Genomic DNA, 9,755 nt, shown 5'->3' with positions numbered 1-9,755 from the left:
CCTTTGTCTTTTACTGAGTAGACTGAATTTCCTGCTATAGTCTACAAGAGAAATATCAGTGTGGAGCAGGGGACAGGGAGGATGAGCGCGACGGTTTTCACTTGGAGGAGCAAATGCAGTAGGGCCAGCATGGAATACAGACATCTGCAGTCAGGAGACAGAACTGGGCAGAATCCATGTTGAACAGGAACTGTGAAGCACAGATTTCCTGGAGGAAACAGCTCTCTCTCAACAACAGAATCAGGAGACCCCTTGGGGGGGAGAGCCTGGTCCCTGACACTGGGGACCAATGCGGCCATGTCTCAGATTGGCCATATATCATCAGTGTTTAGGACAAACCGGCCTGTAGCCAATGCTCAGCACACCTATTAAACTCGTGAACCCTGTATAGACATGCATCATGGACTACTCTGGAGCATACAGCCCCCTCACAGGTCAGCCTGCCTGGATAGCTCAGTCATTCTGCAAGTCAGGCAGCATTTGAGGTGACTTTGAAGAATGTGCTCAGTTCCAGTTCAATACTTGCTTGACATTTGAAAGGACTCTCTGAAAATGAATTTATTTAGCAAATTTATTTAGCAGTAGATAAAACACCCCAAATCTTTAACCAGGCTTAAATCTCTAGCATTAGTTTCCAGCCCTAGCAACGTAAAGATGACCTCATAATCAAAGAAAGGCACTCCCAGAGATCTCAGCTCTGGTCCCAGCCGGGTCCCTTCATTAGAGATGGCTTTCTTTGTCCTATCACAGTCCTGCCTGGGCTCCATCCATGTGGTGCAGTGAGAGTCAGTAGAGAGAAACAGCAGGTTCTCCATTGGAGCTGAAACAACCTCCTTGTGTTTTGAGTGCAATACAACGTGCCTGAGAGAGCTGGGTTACAGGGTTGGACACTTTGACAACAGGCAAACTTAAAACAAATAGCAGTATGTATGTACTTACTACAGGGAGAGGACAGAACCCAGGTCTTCACATTGAGCTACACACCCAGCCCTTTTTCATTTTATTTGGACCAAGGTTTTTCTAGGTCCTTACATTTCTCAGACTGAGCTAGAATTTGTGGTGCTCCTGCCTCAGCTTCCAGAGGGCTTGGATTGCAGATGTGTAACACTATACTCACTGTTATTTTTAGTCTTGTGTGGAAGTCTAACATGGTAGATGGCCCCAGATGCATGGAAAGCTGTGGTTCACAGTCACCCAGGGACCCAGGCTCCTTCTGTATTGTTGCTCCTCTATTTAATGGGGTGCTCAGTTCATCTGTTGGGTGAAAGTGACTCGCTACAGCAAAGAAGGAGGTGAAGGGCCTGGGGCAAATGCAGGCATTCCACACCTCCTCTGCTCACAGCTCTTTCTATAAAAGAATCAGAGAAATGGGGCACCTGTATCAATAGTCACCTGGAACCTGGGGCTTTATTCTAAAGAAAGAGCTGTTGGGAAACATTTAGTTGACCCTAAGTTTTCTTCCCTTCCCCTCTGAACTTCTGTATGAGTCCTGCCCTGCCAGTGACACTGCCTTACCGATGTGCTTACATAGGATCTAGAAAACCAAAACGCATTTGTGGGGAGAGGGGAGGACATAGTTTTGTGTAGCTGTGGCAGTGCTGAAGAGCCTTTCAGGGAGTGACTGCCAGCCTGCCACCCTAACTCCACTTATTTATCCCAAAGCTCCAGCACTACAATGAAACCTGAATACTGAAGTTTCCTTTCAGCAAAAGGAAACCATGTATCAGCATCTTTTGGCTCAAAAACCCAGTAACAGAGTTCTCGACGGCACAAGTGGGTGTCTATTGAAAGGTGAATGCTTGCACTCTGCCTGCTTTTGCACAGTTAGTGTGACCTTTGCTGTGGTGCGGATACTGCATCACCATGCTGGGGCAGCTTGGCTCATGTGCACAGACATGCTCCACGTGCCTGCTGCAGCACGAGCGCTGTAGGTTTGCACCCCTGACCTGGGGTACACTGAGGCCCTGGTGGGCATCTCACACTCGCTATTCCAATCTATTTCCCAAAACTACAATGAAAGGTAGAGATTATCATCCCAATATTTTGGGGTTGCAAAACTACTACTAAGCAATAGAGACTGGATTTACACTCAGTTAGATCTAACTTGGATTTCCATTTGCTACTATTCCTATTTATATCTCTGTATTCTAGATGGAAACATAAACCTAGGCATCTTCCTCCCCTTTGGTACATGCCAATAGAACATTTTTTTCCAGATAATTAATAATTCAAAATCACAAGAAAATCCATACATTGTCTAAGCTCTTGTCCTTGAATAACTTAAAATTGAATATAATACAGTGCTTCGTGATTAAACAATATTTGAGAAACTGGCAGTTCTAGTAAATACTAGATTTCCCATTCCAGTGACCACACGAGGAAAGCCAAGCTTTCTGAGTATGGATGTGTGTGTGTGTGTACATTTGTGTGTGTGTGTGTACATTTGTGTGTGTGTGTATGTGTTCAAAACATTTTGCTTGGTTCTAAAATTAAAATTGTGTGTTCTAAATCTCAAAATTGTGAATGAATCTGGAGTCATAGATGAGAATTCATATTTAGTGTTCATAACTGGAAAGTGCCCCCCTCTTTGAAGGACATAAGCATCCTTATCTATTAAACAGGTTCCCTGATTGCTCCTTCCATGGGGCCAGGATGCAATTTGCAAGCAAATTGGAATCAGAATTGGGTTTTTAAAGAAAACCTTCCCACAGTTGTAAACATCCTTAATTTTTACAACAACACATTGACTTCAAACTGGACTCCTAATTATTGCAATATTTCCTTTAAAGGCCAGCGTTGTAGATTCTGCAAGGCTCAGACATCTGCTTCAAATCCAGAAACTTCTTTCCTCTCTCAGGAAGGTTGTGCTCCTCCAATTAGCCTCCGCAGAGCAGCAGGAGCAAGCGGGCTGTGAGCGGGTTTCGTGTTTACTGGCGCATTCCACCTCACCCGACTTTTCCCACATGGGACCTTAATAACCACTTTGCCTGTTGGGACCAAATGGCCTTTGAAGTACAAAAGGGACATGTTCAGAGTCTTTCTAAAACACATTCTTGCAAATCTTTGAGATTTGACAGTTTATTCAACACAACATATTCTTTGACATTTCTATTTTAAATATTAGAACTAAATTTTCAGTATTGGTGGAAGGAAGTTTCATTGGTGTTGGTGCTGGGATGTCTCGGAGGCTGATTTCTACACTTTTGAAACACAGCATGCTGAGGCTGCATAGCTGGGGTTGGTGGTTGCAGGCAGCAGCCGTTATTATCCAAAGCCAAGTGGTGGGCGGTAATGATGAAGGCCACTGATGCTTAAACTTGTCTTTCATCCCCAATAATTTCAAAGCCCTCAATAATGACCTTACATGAAATGCTCCAGTGAATTATTCCAACTCAAATCCACCCCCTCCAAAACTCCTGTACCCTCCCCAACCAAAAAAAAAACATATATATATATATATATATATATATATATATATATATAATTAGCTGAGGCTTCAGAAATTTGTCGTCTTAGAACTCAACTCTATATACAGTGACTTTAGGTGATATTACTCACTGGGTTCAGCTCATGTGCACCTCGGGCTCACTTTCTCCTCTGTGAGGTAGGGGCATTGGGATTTTAAGGATTAATCAGGCTCTTTTCATTAGCTACCCTCCAGGTTGAGAGCCAATTGCTCACAGATGGGCAGAGAAAAACTTCAGTTTTGTACTGATGATGTGGGTTGGAGAACTTAAGTACAAATATAGTGACTTAGTCACTTTCTTATTCCTGGACACAACAGACACAATAGCAGATGCCCCATAATCTTAGCAACTCCACATTTTTGGGGTCTCCACTGTACGTTTGGCTTCACTCCCAACTGCTCTTTCTGGGGCACACTGTCTAGCCTCCCAAACCTTCTTCTGAAATCTAAATGGAAGCTATATGACCTCATAACTCTTGCATCCTATATAGCCATAAAGCCATACCACATGGACATTACCAGGGTCTCCCATCATGTTTACAGTAGCCTGGACCCATTCTATTATGGCTTCAAAAGCTTCTGGGTACCTGGATGGCCAAGAATAATGAAATAAATCCCAGGGAACCAATTTCCTTGTGAGCCCCAAATGAGCAGGCATCTCAGGAACTCTTTTCTCCAAAAAAGAATCTTTACAATTTTACAGGCTTGAGGCTGCAAAGGGCAGGGCCTTGCTCTTTCCTGAGATGCCTTCAAGCTGTCTCTCCTATGGTCCTGATGCAAAGTACTTGGCTTCTTTTTAATTCTAACCTTTTCTGCAGCCCTGGTTTCCTTTGCCTAAACATTATAGATGCTTCCTTCCTAATGAAAATTCATTTTTTGTTTGTTTGTTTGTTTTTTGCAGTACCGGGGATTGAGCTCAGAACCTTGTGTTTGCCAGGCAGGTGCTTATTCTACTCAGCTATCTCCCCGGGGAAAATTCAATATTTTTACATCTGCTTTTTGTTCCTAATTCTAATTGTAGAACTAATTGAAGGTAGACAAAAATACTCATGACAAGGCCTGAATGTTGGTTTGCTTTGCAGTTGCCTCTGCCCGGTTAACTTGTCCACTGCCTCTAATCCCAGTCTCCCATAGTCTCAGGATATGAGCAAAATGTAGATAAATTTTGTACTACAGTATAACACACATGGCCTCTGATTAACTGTCAACATATTTCTTGTTACCAACTAAAACCTTCTGAGACTGACTTTTAGAGTTTACATTCTTATCAACACTCTAGTCTTCTGAACTCTGACCAGAATCATTCATTAACCTCAGCTTACAGAATTCCAAGGCTTCTTTCTAAAAAGTCCTCTCACAAACCAGTTTCAAGGCTTCTGAATCAAAGGCTTAGGTAGTCGCGGCAACCACCTCACTTCTGTTTTACCCAAATCTGTTTTAGTCATCCCTGTTGCTGACACAAAATATCCAAACCTACAACTTGAAGGGCAGGCCAGATAGCTCAGCAGACTAAAGTGCCTGCTTAGGCAGAGTGCAGGGGCTGGGGTTTGATCCCCAGCATGCAGTGCCGACCCCGCCCCCGGGGCGCTCTGAGATGTGTTTGAGAATAGATATGGTGGCACACGCCTGTAATCCCAGCACTTGGAAGGCTGAAAACAAGAGAAACGAGCTGGGGAGGAGGCTGGGGATGAGACACACCCTTCCAGGCCACGCCCCTGTGATGTCCTCCAAGTAGGCCCCGCCTCCTACAGCACATTTATGCTTGATCTCATCCGTGAGGGATCTGCTGACCAGCACAGAGCCTGCGATCCATCACCTCCGAATACACATGAGACCTTTGGGGAACATTTTAGGTTGAAAGCATAGCAAATCCCAACGCAATCCTATCTCTTCTTGAATGGGCCGTTTGTTCCCATTCCATTACACACGCCAATAATAATAGTTCTTACCCTTCTCCAGGAAGAACCAAATCTCTAGCTACCCCTTTCCTCATCAGCTTCTGTCCTAATGTTCTGCTTTCTTTTCTTAACTACAGTAGCATTTTCTACCATTCCGTCACTTACTGGCTACATAATCTTTGGTAACTTGTGAGCCTCAGTCTCCTCTGCCCAATGGAGCTAGTACTACCTGTGATGATCAGCTGTGGGCAAAGCAGCATAATAAAGCCTACCAACAGTAGATGATGAATAGCTCTTTGCTTCATTCCTTCCCCCTCTTCCCTCCTTCTCTCCCCTCCTTTCCTTCCTGTCTTCCCTCCTTTCTGTCCTTCCCTGCTTCCTTCCTTTTCTTCCTGTCTTCCCTCCTTTCTTTCCTTCCTTCCCTCCTTTCCTTTATTTAATGTAAACACTACTTCCAAGCCTCCAGTGTTCCATGGAAAGAAAACATAAATTGAAAATGGGAATGCACTTGTGCACTAGGAGCTCCACACCTTTGGATGAAAGAAGGGAAGACGTGTCACTCGGCCAAGATGGTGCCAGCGTCATGACAGGATGCAGTGGGACGACCTTGGTAACTGCTGGCTCTCCTGGGAACACCAATGAGCAGGTTGCTTTGAGGGGTCCCCTAAGCTGAAGGAAGCAAAGGCCAGGGGAGAGGCCTTGTGGACCAGGGAAGCATCACCACCCAAGAACCTGGAGCCATGAAGACAGAGGAAAAATTGTCCAGGTCCATAAATCTATAATCAATTGAAAGAAAGGGTGAGAAAGAAAACTCAGGAAACACACAGATGATCCCATTTCCTAGCAGTAGCTCACCAGTTTGGCTATATTTCTTTCCATTACAAATCCAAATGGAAGTCTGGGTTGTGCCACTGACTCCATGACATGTCACACTTTCAGGGGGAAATGTCATTATGGGGATCGATATTACCTTGTGTGCCTCCATATCTTAAATCCAAAATATGAGTTGTATGTTAATACATTTCCAAAAATTTAACATAAGCAGCTCTTACTCAACTTCCCATTTGCACCAAAACACCCTCCCAAGGAAGGACAAATAGACAAAAGCACTTCTGTTCATGTACAACTGCTCTTTAATATTAAGTTGTTGCTGTTATTAGCTCCATTGTACATACAAGAGGCCTGAGGTTAAGCTGAGCATGGTGGTGCTCACCTATAATCTCAGCACTCTGGGAGGCTGAGGCAGGAGGATCACAATTTTGAGCTGGATCTTAAGTAACTTAGGGAGACCCTTCCTCAAAGTAAAAAATAAAAACAAAGGTTGGGGATATAATTCAGTGTAAAGGAGTTGCGTTCAATTCACAGCACAACAAAAAGAAAAAGGAAGAGGAGGAGAAGGAGGAGGAGGAGGGGGAGAAGCAGAAGGAGTCAGAGGAGGAGAGAAGGGGAAGGGGTGGGAGAAAGGAGAAGAGGAAGGGAGGGAAGAGGAAGGAAAAGAAAGGGAAAGGAAAGAAAGGGAAGGGAAGAGAATGGGGGAGGGAAGGGAAGAGAGAGAAGGGAAAAAAGGAAAGGAAGGGAAAGGGGAGGAGGGAAGGGGAGGGGTGGGGCAGGGCAGGGTAGGGTGGGGTGGGGTGGGGCTGGGCAGGGAAGGGAAAGGAAGGGGTGGAAGAGAGCTGATGTCCAGAGATGAGGAGTCTCTTACCTACTATGGCACCACCTGTGGGGCAGAGCAAGGTTCTGGACTCTGGACTCTTTCTTTTCTTCTTTCTCTCATCCCAGTTGTTCCTCCCTTGGAACAGATTCTTTCCCTTTCCCAGTATCTATTGTGCCCCTCAGACTTTATTTACTCTTTTAGTTTCCCACATTAGCAAGACAATATGATGTTTGCACATGCGGATCTGATTTATGTCACTCATAAGTGTGGTCTCTAATTGCATCCATTTACCTATAAGAGCCTTGAATTTATCCTTTTTATAGTTGAGTAATACTTTACTGTGTAAAAATACCACATCTTTTTTATCCATTCTTCATCTGATAGGTATTTAGGTTGTTTGCAAAGTAGATTTCCACTCTTGTATAAACTTATTCTAAAGTTTATCAGCCTAGAACATTAATACACACATAGGACCAAAATATATGGGAAATATTTAAATTTTTTAAAAATGAATCACAGTGAAAGAAACATCACTAATCATTCCCTTCAAAATCCTCCTCCTTGTTTAGAACACATTTACCATACCTCCTCGCCACCTTCTGCAGCAGTTCTGGAAATGCTCTTTCCCGATTGTTTTCACACAGTGTGATCAAAAATAAGGTGAATGCTGCTGCCACACATCCTTCTGCAGAAAGGCAGCTGGTGAAAACGTGACGCTGAATCTTCATCCACCTGTCACCTGGTCTGACGCCATGTGACTGCTGGCTCTTCCCTAGAGTCACAGTGACCATGAAAGGATATATTTTGAATCTGTTCAGGCATCAGTGCACCCAGGACAGTGCAGCTAAAGACCCTCAGGAAGGAGGACTCCAGAGCTGCTGCAGAAAGTAGCACAGAGGCTAGGATGAGTGTGCTGGAAGTAAAGGGGGATTTGGAGGGGATTTGTGGCACTGTGTCTGACTGAAATAAACTTTCTATAAAATCAAGTATTCATCCTATTTTCTAGCACTCCTTGTACTTATTATTTCTTCTGATGTTTGTAGGTCCTGAGCTCAGGAGCAGCTGAGCCACAAGGCTGCCATGTGAGTTTTCTGGCGGGTGCTGTGGCCGCAGCTGGAGACCCACTCACAAGGGAGCTCCGGCTTGGTGCCATTCGGTACCGGCTGTAGCAAGCGGTCTCCCCGTGGGCTGCACATCTTCATGGCACGGCAGCTCTGGCTTCCACAGGAGCAAAAGACCTGGGAAGGAAGTCGGAATGTGTTAGGTGACTGAGACTTGACGATGTACCTGCTGTCACTCCTGCCAGTGACTTGTCCTGGACAGCTGCCTACCATGGTGCCCTAGACCCCACAGGCTCCCATATTCACATCCTTCTGCCATACAAAGCATGCTTAGTCTCTCACAGGCCCAAGCCACCCCCAGTACACCTTCCCCTCCACACCAGGTACTCACCACCTAAATCTGGCCCACATGCATGCAAGTGTGCCTACTTCTGTAGTACAGTTTCTTCTGTTGGAAGACATTGATCATCCCCTTGCATCCACCCCATGCACAGCACTGAGTCAGCACAGGACTCTCGAGAGACGCCTGAGCCAGGAAAGGAGAAATGGAGGCAGTTCTGAAAAGCAGCTGGGCTCCTGCTGAGCATTCACCGAGCAGAATTCAGTGCTACCCGCCCCCAAGGACAACAGTCCATGGCTCCTGCTTCCACAAGCTGGTTGCACTCTCTTTCTAATGAAACAGCACATTTTTCTATTGAGTACTTTTCAAGATCTGCTTCCTGCCTTTAGAAGTTCTTGTACAAACACCCCTTTATATTTACTCCATCACCTCTCTGTCTGTGCCTGGTGGCCTCCGAGGTCTCCTGAAAATCAATTCTTCACCATGTGGACCTCTCCTGCCTGAGCTCAGCTACCTTTCCTGAGAGCAAGGAGTATAAAAGAGCAGAGTGAATATGAGCAGTGTGTACAGCCTGGTGTTGACAACAACTGTGACTGAGACCCAAACGTCACACACTGTGATCCTTACAACACACTCTTGGTTATAGAACACGGCCCCCTGCATGGCTGCAGATTAGACAAGGACACAGATTCAGGAGGTAGAGATTGTAAGGGGTCATTTTGGGAGCTTACAATAGTGGACATCTACAAGACAACAAAGAATCCTGGTGTTCCTTGTGGGCTGCATGCGTCCACCCACACTCAAGCTGAAGCCCACTCGGCGCTCAGCGGGAGCACAGATGCATTTCAGGACTGCCTCCACTTCTGCTTTCCTGGCTCAGGTGTCTCTCAGGGGTCCTGTGCTGACACAGTGCTGTGTATGGGGCAGTTGCAAGGGTATGACTAGTGTCTTCAGCCCTTCTGACAGAAGATTCTAACCTACAATGAGACTGTATTTGGAGATAAGGGTGTAATAGGGTTCTAAAGATTAAATAAGGGCAGAAGAAATTAAGGTCATTATATGCCTTCATCTGGAGGGGATACAGTACCATTCAGTGCTCACTAGACAAGCAGATTTTTTTTTTTGACATCAGTTATTTTTATTTAAAGAAAAAAATAAAAACAATGGTACAAAATCTCAAAACAAAATTTTAGGAGAGTAACAATGGTTAGTACATTGTGTATTGTTACTGCCAAAGTAGTTTCTCATATTACAAGACATAGGCAAGAAATAATAAATAAACAACATAGGTACAAATCTCTGTGTTTTTTTTTAAAGTCAACAGAAAATGGAAATA

This window comes from Octodon degus, unplaced genomic scaffold (genome assembly GCF_000260255.1).
Source record: "Octodon degus isolate 3935 unplaced genomic scaffold, OctDeg1.0 scaffold00151, whole genome shotgun sequence".
In the NCBI taxonomy this organism is placed as follows: domain Eukaryota; kingdom Metazoa; phylum Chordata; class Mammalia; order Rodentia; family Octodontidae; genus Octodon; species Octodon degus.
The sequence above is the reverse complement of the archived record's forward strand: the minus strand, read 5'-3'. Positions refer to the sequence as shown.